A 22,343-nucleotide genomic window follows, 5' to 3' on the forward strand; every position below is an offset into this window, starting at 1 on the left:
CTCTGTCACTCTACATCTCTGCTGTTCTCTCTCCTCTCTGTCACTCCACATCTCTGCTGTTCTCTGTCCTCTCTGTCACTCCACATCTCTGCTGTTCTCTCTCCTCTCTGTCACTCTACATCTCTGCTGTTCTCTCTCCTCTCTGTCACTCTACATCTCTGCTGTTCTCTCTCCTCTCTGTCACTCTACATCTCTGCTGTTCTCTGTCCTCTCTGTCACTCCACATCTCTGCTGTTCTCTGTCCTCTCTGTCACTCCACATTTCTGCTGTTCTCTGTCCTCTCTGTCACTCTACATCTCTGCTGTTCTCTGTCCTCTCTGTCACTCTACATCTCTGCTGTTCTCTCTCCTCTCTGTCACTCTACATCTCTGCTGTTCTCTGTCCTCTCTGTCACTCTACATCTCTGCTGTTCTCTCTCCTCTCTGTCACTCTACATCTCTGCTGTTCTCTCTCCTCTCTGTCACTCTACATCTCTGCTGTTCTCTCTCCTCTCTGTCACTCTACATCTCTGCTGTTCTCTCTCCTCTCTGTCACTCTACATCTCTGCTGTTCTCTCTCCTCTCTGTCACTCTACATCTCTGCTGTTCTCTCTCCTCTCTGTCACTCTACATCTCTGCTGTTCTCTCTCCTCTCTGTCACTCTACATCTCTGCTGTTCTCTCTCATCTCTGTCACTCTACATCTCTGCTGTTCTCTCTCCTCTCTGTCACTCTACATCTCTGCTGTTCTCTGTCCTCTCTGTCACTCTACATCTCTGCTGTTCTCTCTCCTCTCTGTCACTCTACATCTCTGCTGTTCTCTCTCCTCTCTGTCACTCTAAATCTCTGCTGTTCTCTCTCCTCTCTGTCACTCTAAATCTCTGCTGTTCTCTGTCCTCTCTGTCACTCTACATCTCTGCTGTTCTCTCTCCTCTCTGTCACTCTACATCTCTCTCCTCTCTGTCACTCTACATCTCTGCTGTTCTCTCTCCTCTCTGTCACTCTACATCTCTGCTGTTCTCTCTCCTCTCTGTCACTCTAAATCTCTGCTGTTCTCTCTCCTCTCTGTCACTCTACATCTCTCTCCTCTCTGTCACTCTACATCTCTGCTGTTCTCTCTCCTCTCTGTCACTCTACATCTCTGCTGTTCTCTGTCCTCTCTGTCACTCTACATCTCTGCTGTTCTCTCTCCTCTCTGTCACTCTACATCTCTGCTGTTCTCTCTACTCTCTGTCGATCTACATCTCTACCTTTATCTCTCATTTCCTCTGCACTCCTCTTTTCCTGTATTCCTCTCCTCCCTTGTTCCCCATGCTGCTAGGCCCTGGCAGTGCTGTTGACTCATTGAGATGTGTAAATCCCTTTGACATGGGATGAATAGACAGTTCCTGGCAGGGCGCCCCACGCCACTTTGTGCACTGCCACTTAATTGGAGCGCCCCAGTTTGCCCTCCCTCCCCTCGCCCCCTACACCCTCCACACCCCCTGCTCTCTCGCTCTGGCCAGGTTCTTTCTGACATCAAAGGGGGGGTTATGCATCCCTTCAAAGTGCTTAAAACCCATTCAGCTCGGTGGTTTTGCTTAGGAGGTCCTTTTTAAAAGGAACAGTATTTCCATCACATTATATTTTCTGTCATTAAGGAAAACTTAGAGTATGTACCCTGAAGACATAGGATAGAGTGCTTCCATTGGCTTAGAGAGATTGTCTCTTCCTCTGTCTGAATCAACGGCCACCAGCCTGTCTACGGAAGGTATTATGATCACAATGCATATTTTCATCTACATGTCAACATGTACTACTTACAGCTGAGGGTTCTATACATACAGAATATACATACATACACCACTGTATTCCACTTGTCTCCCTTTGAGAGTGTTTATGTGTGTGTGGGTGGATGTATGTGCATGTGTGTTTGTTTGTTTTTAACCGTCACGATGAGCGTCCATCCGTAACGTTTATAAACAGATCAACTGGCGCTCTCCTCAGGAGTCTCTGGGATGGGCGAGAGGAGGAGCAGAGAGGATTGTGGGAGCAGGCGAGGGGCTGTTTAGGTATCAGGTTTGTCCTGGAAGCACATGGATAGGTAGAGGATGCAAGAGGATGAAGATGCTTCCAGGTTATCTGGCGTGCGTTGCGATCCATGCACAGTATCCTCTCTTGCACCAACAGCTGTAGTTTGTCTGGTTGTTGTTATGTCTTCAGTAGACAGTTTGCGATAGGTCAAAAGTCAATATGGTTTCTGCAACCCTGAAATCACACTGTGATGTTCCGTTCTCCTTGTTGGTCGTACAGAGGAGCACCTGGGTAAACCATGCCAGGTGATGTGGGAGAGAGAAAGAGACACCTGCCTTAGCTGAGGACATGTGTTGCCCTATGAGAGGTCCATGAGAGAGACCACAGTACAGAGCCCAGAGGGGCCATTGGTACAAGCTTTTCAAAAGGGATGAGGAAAAAACAAAGAAACAAACCAAATACAAGATTGGCCGCCCACCGATCTCAGGTAGACACATGACATAGATGCAGCGGGGCCCCTGCTGAGGATACTATAGTATGTTTACTCTCTAAGACTTTATTCTGGGTTATACCTTCATAGTATAGTCAACACTATATGACTCAGTCACAGTTCCATTGTCTTTATAGAAATGTTTCCCTAATATGTCTGCAGCTATTCAAATAATACAATGAGCTATTACTTGCATTTCTATGCATTTAGTCAAATGTACAGGTCAACAAAATGCCCTACTTGGTATACAGTAAGTTAATACTGCCTGGTAAAGATAGGAATCTAGAATTAAAAAGGTGTAATCATTGTACTATCCACAATTATGAGTTGTGTGATCTACAAGCGTACTGAGGAATACAGTAAAGTCAGATCCATGCTATAGTACATCACTTATGTCCATTGGAGAGGAAGACTGGTTCATTATGCAAATAGTATACACTATAGTAGTCTTACAGTCCAACTAACTCCAAAATGATACAGGAAGTAAGTTCTCTAAAACGAGGAACATATTGTCAATGGTAGTTACAATGACCTCTGATAGGGAAGATAGAGTAAGGGATTTCAGAGGGAGGAGGTGGGTTGCTTGGGTATTTTATCCTGTATCAGGAACGCTGGACTTGGACGAGTCTTCTTAGTGGAGGATCCCACTTGGGGGAAAAAGGTTTTAGATGAACTACTTACAGTAACATGCATCAAAGTTTTGTCGTCCCCCCCCCCCTACAAAGGAAATGGTTTCTCCCATAATATTCTTCTGATGTTGTCAATCATCTTGATTCATCATTTGAGTCAGTGTTCTGTTTGTTTTTGTTTTTGTTTTCTTACAAAAAAGCTGGAGGTAAAATAGCGGAGAGGAAGTGGGAGTAGGAAGAGGCTCTGAAGCATTTCTCTGCAGGGTTTTTAGGGGTTCTTTTCTTCTTCTCCAGTGAAGTCATCTTTAGATGATGTTGTGCTTTGTGGGGTTCCTCAAGCCATTGATCAGTCACTCTTAAGTCATCAGCGTTCAGTCGCCAGGTTATCTGCAGAGAGAACAATAGAGAGAGAACAATAGAGAGAGCGAGAGAGAGAGATGGAGAAGGAAAGCGAGAGCGAGAGAGAGAGAGAGAGACAGAGAGAGAGAGAGAGAGAGAGAGAGAGAGAGAGAGAGAGAAAGAGAAAGAGAAAGAGAGAGAGAGAGAGAGAGAGAGAGAGAGAGAGAGAGAGAGAGAGAGAGAGAGAGAGAGAGAGAGAGAGAGATAGAGAGAGAGAGAGAGAAACAGTAGAGGTCATTAAATGTGTATGAGTCAGACCACCCATCTGTGTCCCCCTTTTGTGCCCCCCCCCCACACACACAGACACACACCATGACTGTTAGTGAAAGCGCGAGAGGCCCGCATCGAAGGGACCCCACCATAACCTCCACAGACACTGGGCCCACCGTGTCACAGCCATGACGCAGGCTGACTCACTGTTATTTGGGACGGTGGTGCCCTCCCTGGTGCCTGTGTAAAAACAAAGGGTCTGTGACCACCCTGTGAGTGTGTACGGTCTGACTGCATCGACGCTGTGTGTGTACGGTCTGACTGCATCGACGCTGAGATTCTGAGTGACAGCGGTGGCTGCATGGGGGGTGACTCCTTCATCAGCTTCAATTAAGGCCAGAGAGACAGAGATGACTACAGAGGCCGCTCACTAACAGCATGGATGAGTCCTCTGGATTAAACACAACCCCTCAGTCAAAGACCACTCTCTTGAGTCTTTAGAATAATACCCATGAAGTTTATAGTTTTATGATATATTCATCTCTAGAATGCATCCTACAGTATCTATTTGGTCAGTTCTGATGTCCTTGAGCCATTATTACAATACAAAAAAAACACTTGAGTATACCAAACATTAAGAACACCTATCAATTGGTCGAGGCATAGACTCCACAAGGTGTCGAAAGCTTTCCACAGGGATACTGACCCATGTTGACTCCAATGCTTCCCACAGTTGTGGACCATTCTTGATACACTCGGGAAACTGTTGAGCGTGAAAATTCTAGCAGCGTTGTAGTTCTTGACAGAAACGATGCGCCTGGCACCTACTACCATACCACATTTAAATGCACTTACATAATTTGTCATGCCCATTTAACCCTCTGTATGGCACACAATCCATGTCTCAATCGTCTCAAGGCTTAACAATCATTCTTTAACATGTCTCCTTCCATACATCTACGCTGATTGAAGTGGATTTAACAAGTGACATTAATAAGGGATCGTAGCTTTCACCTGGATTCACCTGGTCAGTCTGTGTCATGGAAAGAGCAGGTGTTCTTAATGTTTTGTATACTCAGTGTATAACAACATGGCCGACAACAGAGTGATTACACACAGGCCCACAGTGAAGGAGCGCTACACATCAACAACTGACACCGGTTATTTTATCTAACCTGTGTTTACTCTCTAAAGCCAGGCAGTCACGCCACTGTGAGAGAGTGCTTTGGGTTGATAGTTTGCTGAAAAACGCTTGAAAGGTTTCCTACCCCCCAGGTAGAGTAGAGGTTTGGGATGATTCATACAGGCTGTGTGTGGGTGGGCCATTAGACAACAGCTACCTGGCACTGGAGCTCCATTTACTGACCCTAATGTAAGGACAGGAGAACAGTACACTGAGGAAAAATAGAAGTCACACACACACACACACACACACACACACACACACACACACACACACACACACACACACACACACACACACACACACACACACACACACACACACACACACACACACACACACACACAGCCCTTAGCTGTGGTATATTGGCCATACAGTACAGTATATCACAAATCCACGAGGTGCCTTATTGCTTTTATAAACTGTTTACCAATGGAATTAGAGCAGTAAAAATAAAAGTTTTGTCATACCTGTGTTATACGGTCTGATATACCACGGCTGTCAGCCAATCAGCATTCAGGGCTCAAACCACCCAGTTTATAATTTAGCTTTAATCTCAGGTGGTAATAATTATCACTGCCTGCCTCCCATCTACTTTCATCACCGTGTCTTTACATTTTCCAAAATGGTCAGGCATAATATCCTACATGAAAACAGGAGAGAGTGTGTACTACCATATCAATGTGTACTACCATATCAGTATGTCCCGGGTGAGTCACTTGTTCACAAACAAAGCCTCTCTTTCTCCGGCTGAGGCCCAACATACGCAGGTGGTTCAGGGCAGCACACACACGCGCCCTTCCCTGTGAGGATACAGTGTGTACTGCTTACATACCAGATTCTGAAAAAACAACTACTGCTTTGTCCCAGTACAGAAGGGTGATTCCTCACAAAACTAGAATAACCAGGACCCATAGAAAGGTGATTTGGAGGAAGTATTGTTGACATATATTACATTTGTATCTTAAAGCATAATTAAATAAATAAATAATGAATTGAAGTTGGAACACACCCAGGCCTCCTAAATACCGTCCTTTTCTCTTCTAGTTGTGTGCGGAATCACCCAGTAAAGTCTCCATCCAGTAACCTCACTGTGCTGTATCCATACAACTAGAGATCACAGTCACTGCCCCAGGGCTACACTCATCCACTCTGACAGAACCAACACAGCCCTGAACACACCCCTGGCTAAGAGGTAAGCTGTGTTCGGGAGCAACACAATACTCTAGCAGTATGTACAATACAGCTACCCAGCGATGGGAACGGTGGGCCACTCCGCAGCACCAAAGCCAGGTGTTAGCACTTGAGGTCGCTTGCCTCATCAATAATTGACAGAGGCAAACCAATCAGAACAATTTGCTCCCCACAACGAAGTGCTAGAGCAGGCTCACACCGGCGAATCATTAATGAGGCAATTAGCAGAAACGGTTAGACGGTTAGCCTCTCGCTAGCACCACTCCTCTGACGCTATGCTAAGCTGCACCAGGTCCTGTCATCAATACTGTTGACAGAGTGGTCCTGGTCAACACTCAGATAAGGAGAGAGGGAAAGCTGCAGAATGTAATGACGTGCTGCTGAAGCCACTGGGTAGAATGTGAGCTGCGTTACAGAATTAAATGTTGTCAATGTGTTGCACAGGCCTCTTTAGAAGCACAATGCAAATCCGGCACCATGGGGGAATGACCAGTATTGGCCGTTGCCGTGGAGAGGGCCAGCTGGAGCTGTTTCTGTGGCTATTCCGGTGTGGGAGAGTCTTTATGGACAAGGATAACTTCGACCCGGGTGACATCGCTCAAACATTGGGGAAAACAACAACAAAGATGGCGTTTCTCTTTGAAGGCCAGGGTCCAGGATTGTTGTTTGACGGAGAAATCAAAGTCCTGAGGGAGCTGCTCGCGAAGCCTGATCGAGTGGCCATATTGGAACCATTTCATAGCTAATCGATGCAGCTCTCTCTGCTCTTTCAGCTCTGGGTCCAGTTGAGGCTCAATTAAACCAGTAACCTTGATCTGAGGAACAAACCATGCAAGCCTTGCACAGCACATAGATTATTCCCAAACACACACATATTCACACACACATCACACACACACGGAAATATACTCACATATGCGTAATACCAAAAACAAATACTATATACTGTACTATTTGATGTCCATTTTGTTTAGTTCAAATGAAACACTGAGGAGATGAATAGTAAGTTGTTTACCCATACTCACTCATGGCTTTTCCCCTTTGAAAAAGACAAGCGTTCCCCTGAATATCTCGGCTTTCTAATCACCTTAATGCAGTCTCAGTTTCAATATATCTCACTGATGGAAGGATTAGGAAAGGAGGGAGGAAATGAGAAAGGCAGAGAGAGAGAAAGGAGAGAGAGAGAGGAGAGAAACAATTGCTAACAAATACATTTGTTTCCCTGCGTTCAAATTTATTTCATACTTCAAATTTGTTATATTTGTATTTTAGTAATTGTTTTCTTATTCAATGTAGCATTTTATTGGAATTAGACTGAGACAAAAACTCATAATTCTTTTACACAGCTGAACTGACTTCCTCAGTACGTAATTTTAAAACATATTTCTAATGTAAAGTCTTCAACCTACCTATGTTGCATATTCACTATTAATCATCATAACTATTCCATAGTAACAACTTTGGAGCAGTTTTATCTCCTTACTTGATTTACATAGCTCTTAAAGGGGCAGCGCAATTATATTACAATTGATTGGTTGGCCTGTCCACTGGCATGGCTGATATTGACACTTGTAGACAGTTACTGTCTGTTTAATGATCACTATTCACTTTTATAGCCCTCTCTGGACCACGTCACTAATAAATATTTGCAAAGAGGAAATTTGCCGTATGTCTTGAGAGAGCCATAAAGCTGGCACCTATGTGTTTTGAGATTAGCATGTAATTAAAATAGTAAATCAATATTTATTAAGCTCTATTGCAAAACAAATAAGAATTGTTGCAGGGCCGCCACTGCCTGCCGGGGCCAAGAGAGCAACGATTCCTTTTGCCGTTCAACTCTCTCTCTCTCTCTCTCTCTCTCTCTCTCTCTCTCTCTCTCTCTCTCTCTCTCTCTCTCTCTCTCTCTCTCTCTCTCTCTCATCTCTCTCCTCTCTCTCTCTCTCTCTCTCATCCTCTCTCTCTCTCTCTCTCTCTCTCTCTCTCTCTCTCTCTCTCTCTCTCTCTCTCTCTCTCTCTCTTCTCATCTCTCTCTCTCTCTCTCTCTCTCTCTCTCTCTCTCTCTCTCTCTCTCTCTCTCTCTCTCTCTCTCTCTCTCTCTCTCTCTCTCTCATACTAGCAGCTTCATTTAAAACATTGCAGCATAAAATGCACCCACTATGACCTAATTTAATTTAAATTGAGAATAGAAAATGCATACATCACCTTTCTCTCAATAATAATACATGTGTGTGTGTGTATGTGTGCAATCGTGTGTGCAGGTGTGTGCATAGCTATACTGTATTTGTGTGTATGCTTTAGTCTGTGTGTTTGTGCTTGTGTCTGGACGAGGGGAGGGAGCACTTGAAGGTGAGCTCTCTCTCTCTCACTCGTCCTTCAGCGCTTGTTGTTCTTCTGTAAACGGAGCTGAGAATAACTCTGCTCACGTTACACTTCACTGTGCATAAAACCATCTCAGCAGCGCTGGCTGCTCACTGTCACACGGTCTGTCTGTCTGTCTGGAGCACAGCAGGGGAGACTACAGTAGAGAGAACCCAGGGTGAGGTCAGACAATCCTCCCCTACTGTACCCAAAGCCTAGCTCAGCTAAGTCAGTCCTCCACGGCCCCACTTCCAGCCCTAGTCACGCAAACCCAAGACTAATGGGCCTAAAATAACACTGTGACACCTCCACCTGCAATTTCAGACACAAACAAAGGTGCACAGAGGCGGACACACACTAGAACACACAGAGGCGCTCTCACACATACTGGTGTGCACATACATACAAACACCTACCCACTCACGCACTAACACACACATATACACGCACACACACTTCACCTCAACGAGACCCTCTTTCCCTTTTCAACCACAGTTATAAAAAGGTGAGTGCAGACTATCTATCTCACCACACTTTCTACATCTATAGCAAGTTAAAGGACTGGAGAAAGCAAACAGTTGTAAATAAATACAACCCCTTTCACCTCAGTAGGCTAAGATGCACAGATTATAGTAGGAATGGCTGCTACAGTGTCTAGAGCTATATATCTACTGTACATATGCTATGCAAAAGAGAAAGAGAAGCCAATAAAAACTCAATGGAGCACTCCTTTTATTGTTTAAAAATTGCTCTACATTTTAACGGCTGAAGAAAACATTGGTCAGATTCAATTATGCATTAAAAAAAAATAAGTTATGAGCTGGCGGCTAAAATATTGATGCTGGCATGGATAGTGGCTCGGCGTTGCCAATGTGTCACCGCATTTGTGCTGACGTTTCTTCCTGTATTGATAATTTCTCATCTAAAAAGGTCCATAAAGTCTTGATCTGTGAAAGATGGTTGGTGGCTGGGATATCCTGTAATAAGTAGATTGGAGAAATGATACATAATTATTGGAGGGAGTGAAAATGGGTTTGATATCATATCTAACATAAAACACTGGATGTATGAACTGGACTTTTTTGTCACAGTCTGAGGATTTAAACTAAATCAATTGAAACCACTTAAATGTTCTTCGACCGGATATGTTATTCATTTGTCTGCATCAGGTCCAGTGTGCCACATTTACCAGAAATATTGAGGCACATTTAGGGCTGTGGCGGTCACACAATTTCGTCAGCCGGTGGTTGTCATGCAAATAACTGTCGCTTTCACGGTAATACAGCCTACACCTTCACAATAAATCCATTATTTACTTTAGACAGGTCTAAAGAAGTGAGATATGAAGAAAATGTAGTCTATTTCAGAAGAAAATAATGGCATACTTTGAGTTGTCCTTACATTAGGTCCTGATGTGGCTATGCCAAAGAGCTGTGGGCTACACTAGTTCATTTAGCAGACAAGATTTGCTTATAAATCCATAGCATTATTTTATAGAATGAAGAATACAATTGAACAAAGCTGAATAAAATATAAATATTTTCTCCAAACGATTTGAGGGAGTGCACACGCGGCTAGTCTGTGTTGAGCGGTTAACAACGAAATAGATACTCCTATATGCTTCATTTAACGTTTTTAATGTAACTTTAGTTTTTCTACAAATGTTGGGCTATATGTTTTGATGTTCAATACATTGTAAGGCTGCATTATGAGTTTCTAATGATGATTTGAAAAAAGTTGCTTGAAAGGCATGAGCTCTACTTAGTTTTTTTTGCGCAGGCTTAAAACACTCTAATAGTCTCTCATTCACAAGCACTTGATAATCGTCGAATTTCACGGCGGCATCCCCTTTGTGTCCGTATTGCGCCCTACAAAAATCCATGCCGTTTGCGGCCGGGAGTGCTGCCTTGTGCCCTTCTCCCTGAGTGTGCTGCGCAATACGAAGCGCCTCACATGGCTCTCCGTCACGTGATCGGGTCTTTCTCACAGGCTATAAGTGAAGACAGACACATCGGGGATGCAACTGCGAGCGTCCTTATCCAATTCCAAGGTGCATATTGAAGATATTGGAAGAATTGTCCACATTTATTTTTCGTCAGCCAACAAGATGAGTAGTCCTAACAAACAGCAAAAACACTAGCCTATGTCAATCTATTATCCCCCATAGTACATAAGTCAACCTATTCTATTCTGTGCGAGAAATAAACATTCCCAACATAGTCTGGGACTTTTGTGGGATGCAATAGATCTCAAATTAATACAACCACTGGCAGAATGCCAGCCAGCCAGCTAGTCTACACTCCTGTTGTAAATATAAGCAATGTGCTTATTATTAGGAAAGTTGATAAATAAATATCGTAGGTCTAGCCTATAGAAAGCTGATCCTCCTATTTTTAGTAGATGCCATCACTCTGTTTTCTCCTGCAAATGCATAGCCTATCGAAATGTTTCGCAACATGAACTCATGGGCTCTCATGAAGTGTTTGATTAGATTTTCGAATACATTTGCATTGATGTCAGAGTGATTAGAGGGACAATATAGTGCTGAGTATCAGGCAGTTAGCAAGTTAGGTAGGCTACTAATGACCATTAGCAGCATCAGAGTTTGGAGAAGCCTAATTACCGTGACTAAACGGTCATGTGGAATTTGACTGCAATTCATGACTTGTGACCGCCGGTGTGGCGGTAATACGGTCACTGTAACAGCCCTAGGCACAGTCATGTATGCCATTTTTTCTTCTCACCACCTTGTATCACTATAAACTCACCAGATACCACATGGAGGTGGTGATATATCATGTTCACACCATTGTTACGTACTTGTGTATGTGTTTGTGTGTTTAAAAAATGTGTATCTAAGTGGGTTGTTGACTGTCTTTGTCTTGGGACTGTCCCTCTCATATGCACACGGATGTCACACTTCCTGCGATGCAAATGCCTGTGGTTTAACTGCAGATAGCCACCAAGTACAGAGCATCTGTTTCTCTGTCTTCTTTCTCTCTCTTTCGTTCTGTCTCTACAAACACACACACCCACACACATACACCCCCCCCCCCCCCCCACACACACACACACACACACACACACACACACACACACAAATACACACACACACACACACACACACACACACACACACACACACACACACACACACACACACACACACACACACACACACACACACACACACACACACACACACACACACACACACACACACACACACACACACACACACACACAATTCTGGTGTTTTAGCACAACTACATACGTCTTTAAGTTGAACTGCCTTTTTTTCTTCATATTTGTTTTTACTTGAATGCAGAAACGTAATGCATTCTACACAAAAACTGTTAATGAATTAAAATGCAAAAGTGTACAATAAAATGATTTCTCCTGTTTTGGCATTGTTCCTATCCCTGATTCAGAGATGAATGAAACGGGCTGGTGGGATGTAATGTCCGGAGGCAGAAAAACAAAAGAGAAATGGACGAGTGCGGCTGACGTACGGCTGCGATGAAAACACTGTGCTCTTTTCCACCCTACAAGGTTAACGGAACAGAGGATTCGACTTGTGGAAAATTCCAGATGACCTTCTGCTTATCTGAGTCTTATTTTGCCGTAACACTCGCTTGCCTCTGTTCAGTAGCTGTGTTCACAGTGCTTGGTGTAGGTGTTGGGGAGTGAGTGACCCAGAGGCCTATGTAGGAGCACCTACAACCAGCCAGAGATAAGAGTTGCCTTAGCTAAATATCACAGCTCATTACAGCCAAGGAAACTGCACACAGCCAAAGCCAAAATGGCAGGGGTTTGACACACAGCTCTGTTCATCTGAAAGGTTATGATACTTCTCAACTTTCCATTTTAAAATATCAAGCTCAGAAGGGAAAGGTACAATTAAGTCAAATTGAGATTATTAGGAGAAAGAATAAAAGCTAGTGCTGAAACCCTTTCTGGAGACATAAAAAAAACAGATACACGTCCCAATCAGGTTTCCCTCTGCCCCTGCTATGGTAGACTGTAGAGGAATGTCCCTCCACTGATCTGGGGTCAGCGAGCAGTGAAACAGGCCCTGAGTCGCTGTCCTGTGTGACTCATGTGTTTGTACTATGTGAGGTAGAAGAGAGCGAGGTGGGCCTGTGTGTGGCTGTTAGTCATCCATCACACTCATTGCCAGTCCACTCATCTCTCAACACATAACCCAAACACTGTGTGTCAGAGACTCCACACACACATGCATTTACATCTACATACAATTAGCTCCTGTAACACATTATGCAGGTCTGACAGTTTATAAAATCTATCTGCACTGCCTTAACGTTAGATGACCTTAACGTTAATGTTTCAAGCAATAATCTTGCATGCATTTGATTACAGTATCTTACATTACTACAATGATAAACCCACAAAAAACTCTGCACGGCCTTTGCAGAGCAGCCGGTATTTAGTGTGTGGAAATTTCCAGCTAATATGTTTGGTGAGGGAGGGGGAACTACACGGGACTTATCTTCCCTAATTCAGGGATATTTTGAAAGTAGAACACTCTGGAGAAGTGTGGTTCTGTCGGCCAGTCTAAATGTACTGTTAGTGAGACCACAGAGAGCAGAGACACATTACCCAATCAGATCCTGTATTTTTAGAACACAGTAACAATGAGCTCCGTACCATAGATCATAGAGTGTAGCACGCCCACTTGGTGTTTCACAATCTGCAGTTGTTCACCAGTGTCTGTTCGGAAACATACACACTGATGTAGACACACACACGCATAAACACACAGATTCACAAGAACGCACACAGCACGCACGCATGAACACGCAAACGCACACGCACACACACACAGAAACACTCAAATCAACAAATGGATATGTGCTCATATTGATGTGTACACGTCTAGTATAGATTACTTCTCCAACCGTAATAATATTTTACCGTCCAGTGAGTGCAAAAGAAGTGAACATTTTAATTGCAGGAATTCTGCTAAACTCTGAAAAGATTACTATCAGAATGAATGCAAGAAATGCTACCTTATGTGCATATTTCATGCATTTTGTTAAAACCGCTGTTGTTTCTACATCAGATGAACAGTATGAGTTGCAAAAGTGCATAAAATGAACTAATGGCTGAATCATGTTTTCTTATTCATAGGTTTAAGGCCAGGCACCACACCCGAATAGGGTCAACTTTAACCAGACACAAATATTACTTTTTGTATATAAAAACATGAAATGTTGTATTAAAATATGCGAATTAGGCAACATCTAATTAAATATGTACATATTTGCACCTCACGCAAATACATTTTTTCTGGACACTGGATGAAGTCAGACTAAATATTTTGCTTTCGTTTTGTTAAGACACTGCAGAACCGGAGTGTTTGTAGATAATTCATTTTTCAGAAGAAAATGTAAATATAGAATAAAACATTTACAACATATCAACAATGACCTATGTTACAGTATAAGTCTGGGGAATACGCCTAAGTATGACCACACAACATCTGGTGAATGTAGATGCTTCTGAGGCTGAGAAAAATGTGTCGGCGTTTGGGAAGTGTCTGACTTTTGGGAAATGGCAGTTAAAGACAAGGACACTGAATTTAGACACTGAACGCGAACGATTGACCTGTATTTACACCCAATCACCATCTCTTTAAAGTCATTTACATACAGTCCAGTTTGTAACATTCTCTATGAAATGGGCTTTTAAATGATTTGTGATTCAATGTAGTGAGCTTTGAAATTATGGATGTATGTCCATTTAAAAGTGGTTACAATTCACGACATTTTGATGACGGTAGTATAATAAACCAATCATACTACTTTTTGAAAATACTAATGTTGATTAACCAAAATACCAAAACATCTCAAAATTGAGAAGTAGATGGGCTTAAGTGCACTTCATATCTGAAAGATTTCACCTAGTGAAAGATCTAACAAAAAGAAAACATTAAATTCAATCAAACGTCAGGACCATCATCAGGCTGTAGACTAGAGGATGAGGAGTTTATGGGAGAAAATATCTGTGAAATGACATCTTCATTTCCATTCTTACAATACTATCGTTGATGTCCTGATACTACAATATGGTTGCGACCCGGCACCTGAATTGAACCGGGTGGAAATATTTATAATTTCAATTTGGGAACTAAAATATGTCAAGAAGCCGTCCAACTCTAAAACTCCACAACACATGAACCGTGGAACCTTCTCAAAAGGCAGTTTGTTAAAATGAAATTGTGCGTGACATAATAAAACTGTTGAAATATATAATTTGGAGATTGCTCATAGGTTGTTAGCATGGCCAGTACACAGAATGAGTATCGTTGTGAAATAAGTCAATTATATTGGCTTATTGCTCATTGGCCCTCTTGAAAATCTAAACCAGTCTCACAGTCAATGACCCATATGCAAACAATTACCCCATTCCACACAGTGCCTCATTTCCCCATACAGGCTAGTCAAATCTGGGCCAGTGATTTCTCTTTTACTGAGGATTCTCCAAGCATGTTGTGGTCAGAGTGGGAAAAGAAACCTTGCTCTTAAAAAGTAGCACATGAATTCTGAGTGACTGTTATGCAACCTGATAATAATACAATCTCTGATATCTGGATAAGTGCTGTATTCTGATGAAATTCCTGCTGACATTTTTTTTCTTAATTTAATTTGTGAAAAAATAATACAATAATATTTTTTTTTATACAACAATTTACCATTTAACATCCCTAAATTATTATACTATTCCCTTGCCTCTCCTTTGAGAATTAAGCAAAAGTCAAATATTACATGAAAGGGGAGAGAGAAAGTGAGAGAGAAAGGGTGAATAGAAAAGCTCAGAAAAGAGAGAGGTGGAGAGAGGAGGAAAAGAGAAAGAAAGATTGAGAGCTCACATAGAAACGTGATCATTCGTTTTGGATGAGTGATCCATCACTCTGCTTCTCTAGGAGAGAGAGAAAAAGAGAACAGCAGAACGAGTGCGGGAGCATGAGAGAGAGAGAGAGAATGAGGAAAATAAAGGATCTGTGTAACTCCTTGGGAACGGAGTGGAGGCCTGGGTTAGGGCAGTTGTAATGAAACATTCATAATATGTCTTAACACGCTCGGCTGCATAGCGCTACGCGATGCCACGGTCGTCAAGGTCACGGTTACCGTGGCGCTACTAGGAGCTGGAGGTTGCCGTGGTATCTCCAAGGTACCACCGAGTGAGACAAGCACAGGTCACGGACACGTCTCTGTTTAACATGCCCTCCGTGTGAGTGAGTGTGTGTGTGTGTGTGCATGTGTGTGTGTTTGACTGTGATCATGGTCAGTTCTGTGTGATCTCTTTGTCACCATGAGTCAAGTTCTCATTCCTGTGATCATTTTAATGGTGTCTGTTCATATTCTCAACCCTCCATTCTGATCTTTCATTTCCCGTAAGCTACTGCCTTTCTAATTTGTGTGTGTTTGTGTGTGTGTGAGTTTGTGGGTGTATGTGTGTGTGTTGTCTCTGACTTGTGACAGTTAACCTTTCCACGCCTCAACCGATGAGTGAGTGTGTTCATCACCTAGTTTGCAGTGTGTGTGTGCCTCTGTCTGTGTGTGTGTCCGTGTGTGTGTGATGTGGTAGCAGAGCCTTAGTTAGCACACACTGCTTCAGTCCTGAGCTGATCTCTGACTGTGTCTTTAAGAAGGGCTGTGAGGATCAATAGTCATCAGAAGGCTTCAATAAATACATTCATCACACCTTGATACAGGCTGACTACAGTCTACACTACTCCTGCATGTTACCGCTGATTGGGAACATAGACAGACCAACTCTCTGACTCAATGACTACAGAGATACCATTACCATTGAAAAGGTCAAGGTGCCATGTTTTTTGGTTTTGAAGGGATAATGATAATGATGGTTAACACTTATATTGTCTCAGAAACTAGAAGTTGGGTAGCTCTGCATGTCTTTAGTTTAAATCTCATCTAAAAGGAAATACTCTGCAGGTCTTTAGTTTAAATCTCATCAAAAAGGAAATACTCTGCAGGTCTTTAGTTTAAATCTCATCTAAAAGGAAATACTCTGCATGTCTTTAGTTTAAATCTCATCAAAAAGGAAATACTCTGCATGTCTTTAGTTTAAATCTCATCAAAAAGGAAATACTCTGCAGGTCTTTAGTTTAAATCTCATCAAAAAGGAAATACTCTGCATGTCTTTAGTTTAAATCTCATCAAAAAGGAAATACTCTGCAGGTCTTTAGTTTAAATCTCATCTAAAAGGAAATACTCTGCATGTCTTTAGTTTAAATCTCATCAAAAAGGAAATACTCTGCATGTCTTTAGTTTAAATCTCATCAAAAAGGAAATACTCTGCAGGTCTTTAGTTTAAATCTCATCAAAAAGGAAATACTCTGCATGTCTTTAGTTTAAATCTCATCTAAAAGGAAATACTCTGCATGTCTTTAGTTTAAATCTCATCTAAAAGGAAATACTCTGCATGTCTTTAGTTTAAATCTCATCTAAAAGGAAATACTCCTGTCTTCCAACTGTAAAAGTAAAAAAACAGGCTTTTGAGTAAGAATGGTGCATTATTGCTAAGTAACATTTCAGGGCTACATTTTAAGCTGTGTAGTGAGCGGTGACAAACGAACTACCATTTTAATTTCGATCAGGAGGAGAAACACATGGCTGGAGCCAACGGAGTCAGCTCTCTCATTCTGCCACTGACTGGGACCATCTGGACCCAATAAAGTGTTTCTCTTTGAATCAACAGCTGTCGAAATGACACAGAACAACTCTTTTTTTCCCTGTCAATCTTTTTTTTTTTTTCATTCTTTATTTTTTTATGTACTCGTTTTATTGTGGTTGGAGCTTAAAGGTCCGTTTTATTTGGGCAATTGAATTCATTAAAATGTTGACCATGTTCACCTGTTTTCTTTGTTTTCTCCATCACTTTCTCTCTCCCTTCCTCTCTGCCTATCTCTCATTCTCTTTCTCCCTACCTTCCTCTCTGCCTATCTCTCATTCTCTTTCTCCCTACCTTCCTCTCTGCCTATCTCTCATTCTCTTTCTCCCTACCTTCCTCTCTGCGTATCTCTCATTCTCTCTTTCTCTCTCCCTTCCTCTCTGCTTATCTCTCTTTCTCTCTCCCTCTCTGAGCCTGGTGATTGAGGGGCTGGACGTCTCAGTCAATCTGTCAGCGGCTGACTGTTTTACAACACACACACTACACTGATGGACACCATCACTCACCCTGCAACAGCCAGCCACACAGACGTAGAATAAACTGAGAGGGAGAGAGAGAAAGAGAGAGAGATAGATAGAGCGAGAGTAAGATAAATGGCATGAGAGAGAGATAGAAAGAGATTAAATGAAAAGAAAGAGAGGAGAGATGACATGAACGAGAGAGCAAGCAAACTGAATAGACACTTGAAAAGAGGGAGTACAGGTGACAGAGGGATAGAAAACAGATAATTGTAGTAGGTGCTAAAGTTAGTGTTAGTCGGGTCATGATAAGGTTCTGAACTGATTAAACCCCATGGTGGGTTTTTTCCTCTCCTTAGTGGAGACAGAATCACTATGTGTGCTCTCGAAAATGGCACCCTATTTCCTATATAGTGCACTACCTTTGTAATGCACTATATCGGGACTAGGGTGCCTTTTAGGTGCCTTTGGTTCTCTCCTTTCTGGAGAACAGAGGAAAATGTGTTCCACCCAACTGGCAGATTTGCCTCTTAGCACTTCCTCCAACATTATTTCATCCCTAAATAGCTCTCAAATGTATCAAGGCCCAGCGATAATCATCTTTTCAATAACTGTACATCTGGATGGAGCTCAAAATTCTACTAAAAACAACTTAATCTAGATGTTATCTGGAAGTGTGTAAAACCTCCTAGAGTCTATTGACGCACTGGTGCCCATCCCCATGAAGTTTAAGCTTGAGATATATTTTGTGTTGCGCATGGGCTGCATCTCAATCCACCGCATCCACCTATGGCTGTCTTCTGCATCTGCAGTGGAAGGTGGCCGAGCTACAGCGGTGTTTGTCAGACCATGACACATCCCGAAAATCCGTCTTCTCACGAAAACGGATGTAGCCTATTAACTAATAACTAATACTCCATGGAAAGACGAGACTCTCACAAACACGATGGTGGTCACCGTTATGCTCTACGATCCCCACAAGCCCCACGGGACTCGTCTAAAGTCGGAATCGTCGATATGTCAACTTCTATTTGTAGCGTCCGAACCTTTGGGCTACAAACTAATGTGACCCCCACTGTGAAAAGGGACTTGTCTGAAGGTAACCGGTACCGGTTTAAAAAATGAATGGAAGTATGGAGGTAGTTAACCCCCAAAAAAGGGGTTAACTATGTGTAAAACACATTTTTTTATATATATATATATATACTGAAAAAAAAAAAATTTATTCTCTTATTTGTCCACAAAATCCATAATTCATCCACCTGACAGGTGTGGCATATCAAGAAGCTGATTAAACAGCATAATCATTACAAAGGTGTACCTTGGGCTGTGGACAATAAAAGGTCACTCTAAAATGTACAGTTTTGTCACACAACACCATTCCACAGATGTCTCAAGTTTTGAGGGAACATGCAATTGGCATGCTGACTGCAGGAATGTCCACCAGAGCTGTTGCCAAATAATTGAATGTCCATTTCTCTACCATAAGTTGCCTCCAACATCATTTTAGAGAATTTGGCAGTACGTCCAACCGGCCTCACAACCACCGACCACGTGTAACCACGCTAGCCCAGGACATCCACATCCGACTTCTTCACCTGCGGGATCATCAGACCAGCCACCCAGACTGCTGATGGAACTGAGAAGGATCTGTAATAAAGCCCTTTTGTGGGGAAAAACACATTTTGATTGGCTGGGCCACCCATGGCTGTGCCCCTGTTCAGTCATGTGAAATCCATAGATTAGGACCTAATGAATTGCTTTCAATTGACTGATTTCCTTATATGTAAAATTGTTATAATTGTTGCTTGTTGCGTTTATATTTTGTTCAGTACAGTGTATTCGGGAAAGTATTCAGACCTTTTCACTTTTTCCTCATTTTGTTACATTACAGCCTTATTCTCAAATGGATTAAATACATGTTTAGCCTCATCAATCTACACTCATTACCCCATAATGATAAGGTGAAACCAGGTTTTTATAAATGTTTGCAAATTTATAAGAATAAAAACACAGAAATGTATTCAGACCATTTGCTATGAGACTCAAAATTGAGCTCAGGTGCATCCTGTTTCCATTGATCATCCTTGAGATGTTTCTACAACTTGATTGGAGTCCACCTGGGGTAAATTCAATTGATTGGACATGATTTGGAAAGGCACGCACCTGTCTATATAAGATCCCACAGTTGACAGTGCATATCAGAGCTAAAATCAAGCCATGAGGTCGAAGGAATTGTCCGTAGAGCTCTGAGACAGGATTGTGTCGAGGCACAGATCTGGGGAATCGTACCAAAACATTTCTGCACCATTAAAGGTCCCCAAAACATGAGCTTTTGCTTATCTCTTGTCGTATTTCTGAAAGTGTTATTCAATGCGTTTCTATGGGATTTGGTAGTAAAGGTCAAATTCAATATTTTATCAAACAATTTATTTTATTTTTTGATACCTAAAGGGGTGCTACAATTCTAAATCAAATAACTAAATGATCCACGGTATGACCATCTTAAAACAATTCCATATGTCAGCTTATAACCTCCCCTTTCACTATTTCACATATCATATTTTCTTTCACACTAAAAAAATCCCACCTCATAAAATAAAGTAATCAAGCCAGCCATGAGAAGAGAAGAGTCTGGTGATGTGTAGTATAGGGCCAGCCAGAACCATCAATGTCTGACGGAGAAGAATAGGAATATAATGTGGAACGTGTCGGACTCTCCAATCTTACTTCAGTGAGACGTGTGTGTGTGTGTTTTATACTCGGCCAAGAGCAGCACTTTCTGCCTCTTGTTCTACACTGTCTATTGTTGTAGTCTCCACCGCTCAGCCCAAGGTAAACACTACAATATAAAACATAATGGGGAGAGATACTGGCTGAGGTGTCATGGAGAAAATTCACTATGAGAGTAAACAATGACTCTGGCCCTCAACACAGACGCTCATAAACACACACAAATGCATGTGCATTCACACACATTGACACATGTATGCACGAATGCACGCACACGCATGCACGCACGCGCGCACGCACGCACGCACAGTCGCCCTGGGTCCTGTCTAGCCTCTCTCATGATTACTATCATTTCCCCATTTTGTTTCTGTGCTTGTCAATGGCAGAGACAGGAGGCAACATAGTGTGTCTGATTCTCAATCGGAAACTCTCTTCAAAACACAGAAAACTAAATAAATACAGTATGAGTAATATTCTCTCTCAGGGGAGCCAAGAGAGAGTAGCTAGGAGAAAGGCCTAAAGTGTTTCCCAGAACCCTAATGATGGGCCGCCCAGAGGAGTGAAATGCAAACGAACCAATCTGTTTGTCTGTTTACTGGGAAGAGGAACAGAAGCTAGCTGTGTACTGCCACCCTGCAATGTCATATGGGAGTCAGTCTCCCACAAACGCATGCCTAATGACTCGATATATTCACCCGCTCTCCCTCTCCCTCCCTCTCCACTATCCCTCTCTCTACTCTCTCTATTTCTCCTGCTCTCTCTCCTTCTTTCTCTTTCCCCTTTTCCTCATACCTTTCTCTCTCTCTCTGGCTCTCTTCCTCTCTCCTAATGGCCCTGTCCATAGGCACTCCAGCTCTCACACACGCTGCTCTCTGTTCTCCTCTACTCATCCCCCTCTACAGGCAGGCAGCCTGACACCTCGCCCTCCCCTTCCCAAAGAAAGTGTGCCGCTCTGGGCCTGGACTCCTGCCATACTCCCCTGGTAGTCCCAGCTCAGCCCGGATCTTTAGTGGAGGATGTGAAGGCATGCTGTGTGTACTGTAAGTGTCAGACCTGGGTGAAATTCAGCACTGATTTCAAGTACTACAATTATAGTCCTATATTGTGACATGTCTTTCAAATCAATACTCTTCAAATTTAGTTGAAAAGTTAGACTTACTAGTGATGTATTTTCAAAATGATTAATGGTGGAACAAAATCTGTTCAAACGTAATAGAACATTTGACAAACCGAATGTACGTGAATCACTCATGCAAGCCCTCACCAGACACTATTACACAGATCACATGCAAGTCAATCTAGGCAGGGGTCTGTGGCACAGTAATTCCCAGTGATTTGGTCAAATGGGGTTGAACCGTCTGTTGACCGCGTGGCTGATGTTTGTCAGTGAGACCTTAGTGAATGTGTTCATGCAGGCCATCGATGGAAGGTCTCTCTCTAAAGCCTGAATTCTAAATCCATCCTGACAGGCGATGACATGTTGGAGACTGGAGGGACAGGCCAACTGAATTGATTCAGTCTTTTCTCCCTGCTCCTCTCTCTCTCTCTCTCTCTCTCTCTCTCTCTCTCTCTCTCTCTCTCTCTCTCTCTCTCTCTCTCTCTAACTCTCTCTCTGTCACTTTCTCTCTCTCTCTCTCTCTGTCACTTTCTTTCTCTCTCTCTCTCTCTCTCTCTCTGTTACTTTCTCTCTCTCTCTTTCTCTATTTCCGCTCTCTTTCTCTGTCTCTCATTTTTCCCTTGATACTTTATTCCTCTCTCTTTTGTCTCTTCCCTCCCTCACCCATCACTCTCTCCCTTCTTCCTCCCCCTCCTTTCCTTCTTCCCTCTATCATGTCACAGAGCTGTGTGGCGCGCAAGCTGTCACATTATTTCCCAACAGACATTGCGCTTGTGTGACAGAAGACTGGAGTTGTATATCAATGGGTGACACAGTCTCTCTCCCCCTCTCTCTCTCTCTCCCTCTTTCTATCTTTCATTCCCT

At 42.7% G+C, this 22,343-nt stretch overlaps 1 protein-coding gene across 1 annotated transcript in view; it reads right to left on the bottom strand.

Moving 5' to 3' along the window:
* Window positions 1–2,594: 2,594 nt before the first annotated feature.
* The window catches only part of LOC129854355 (transcription factor Maf-like), a 118,666-nt gene continuing 98,917 nt past the window's right edge, over window positions 2,595–22,343 (bottom strand). The window contains exon 3 of the mRNA XM_055921297.1: window positions 2,595–3,496. The gene's annotated coding sequence lies outside the window, so the exon portion shown is untranslated. The remainder of the gene's footprint in view (window positions 3,497–22,343) is intronic.

This window comes from Salvelinus fontinalis, chromosome 4 (assembly GCF_029448725.1).
Source record: "Salvelinus fontinalis isolate EN_2023a chromosome 4, ASM2944872v1, whole genome shotgun sequence".
NCBI lineage: Eukaryota > Metazoa > Chordata > Actinopteri > Salmoniformes > Salmonidae > Salvelinus > Salvelinus fontinalis.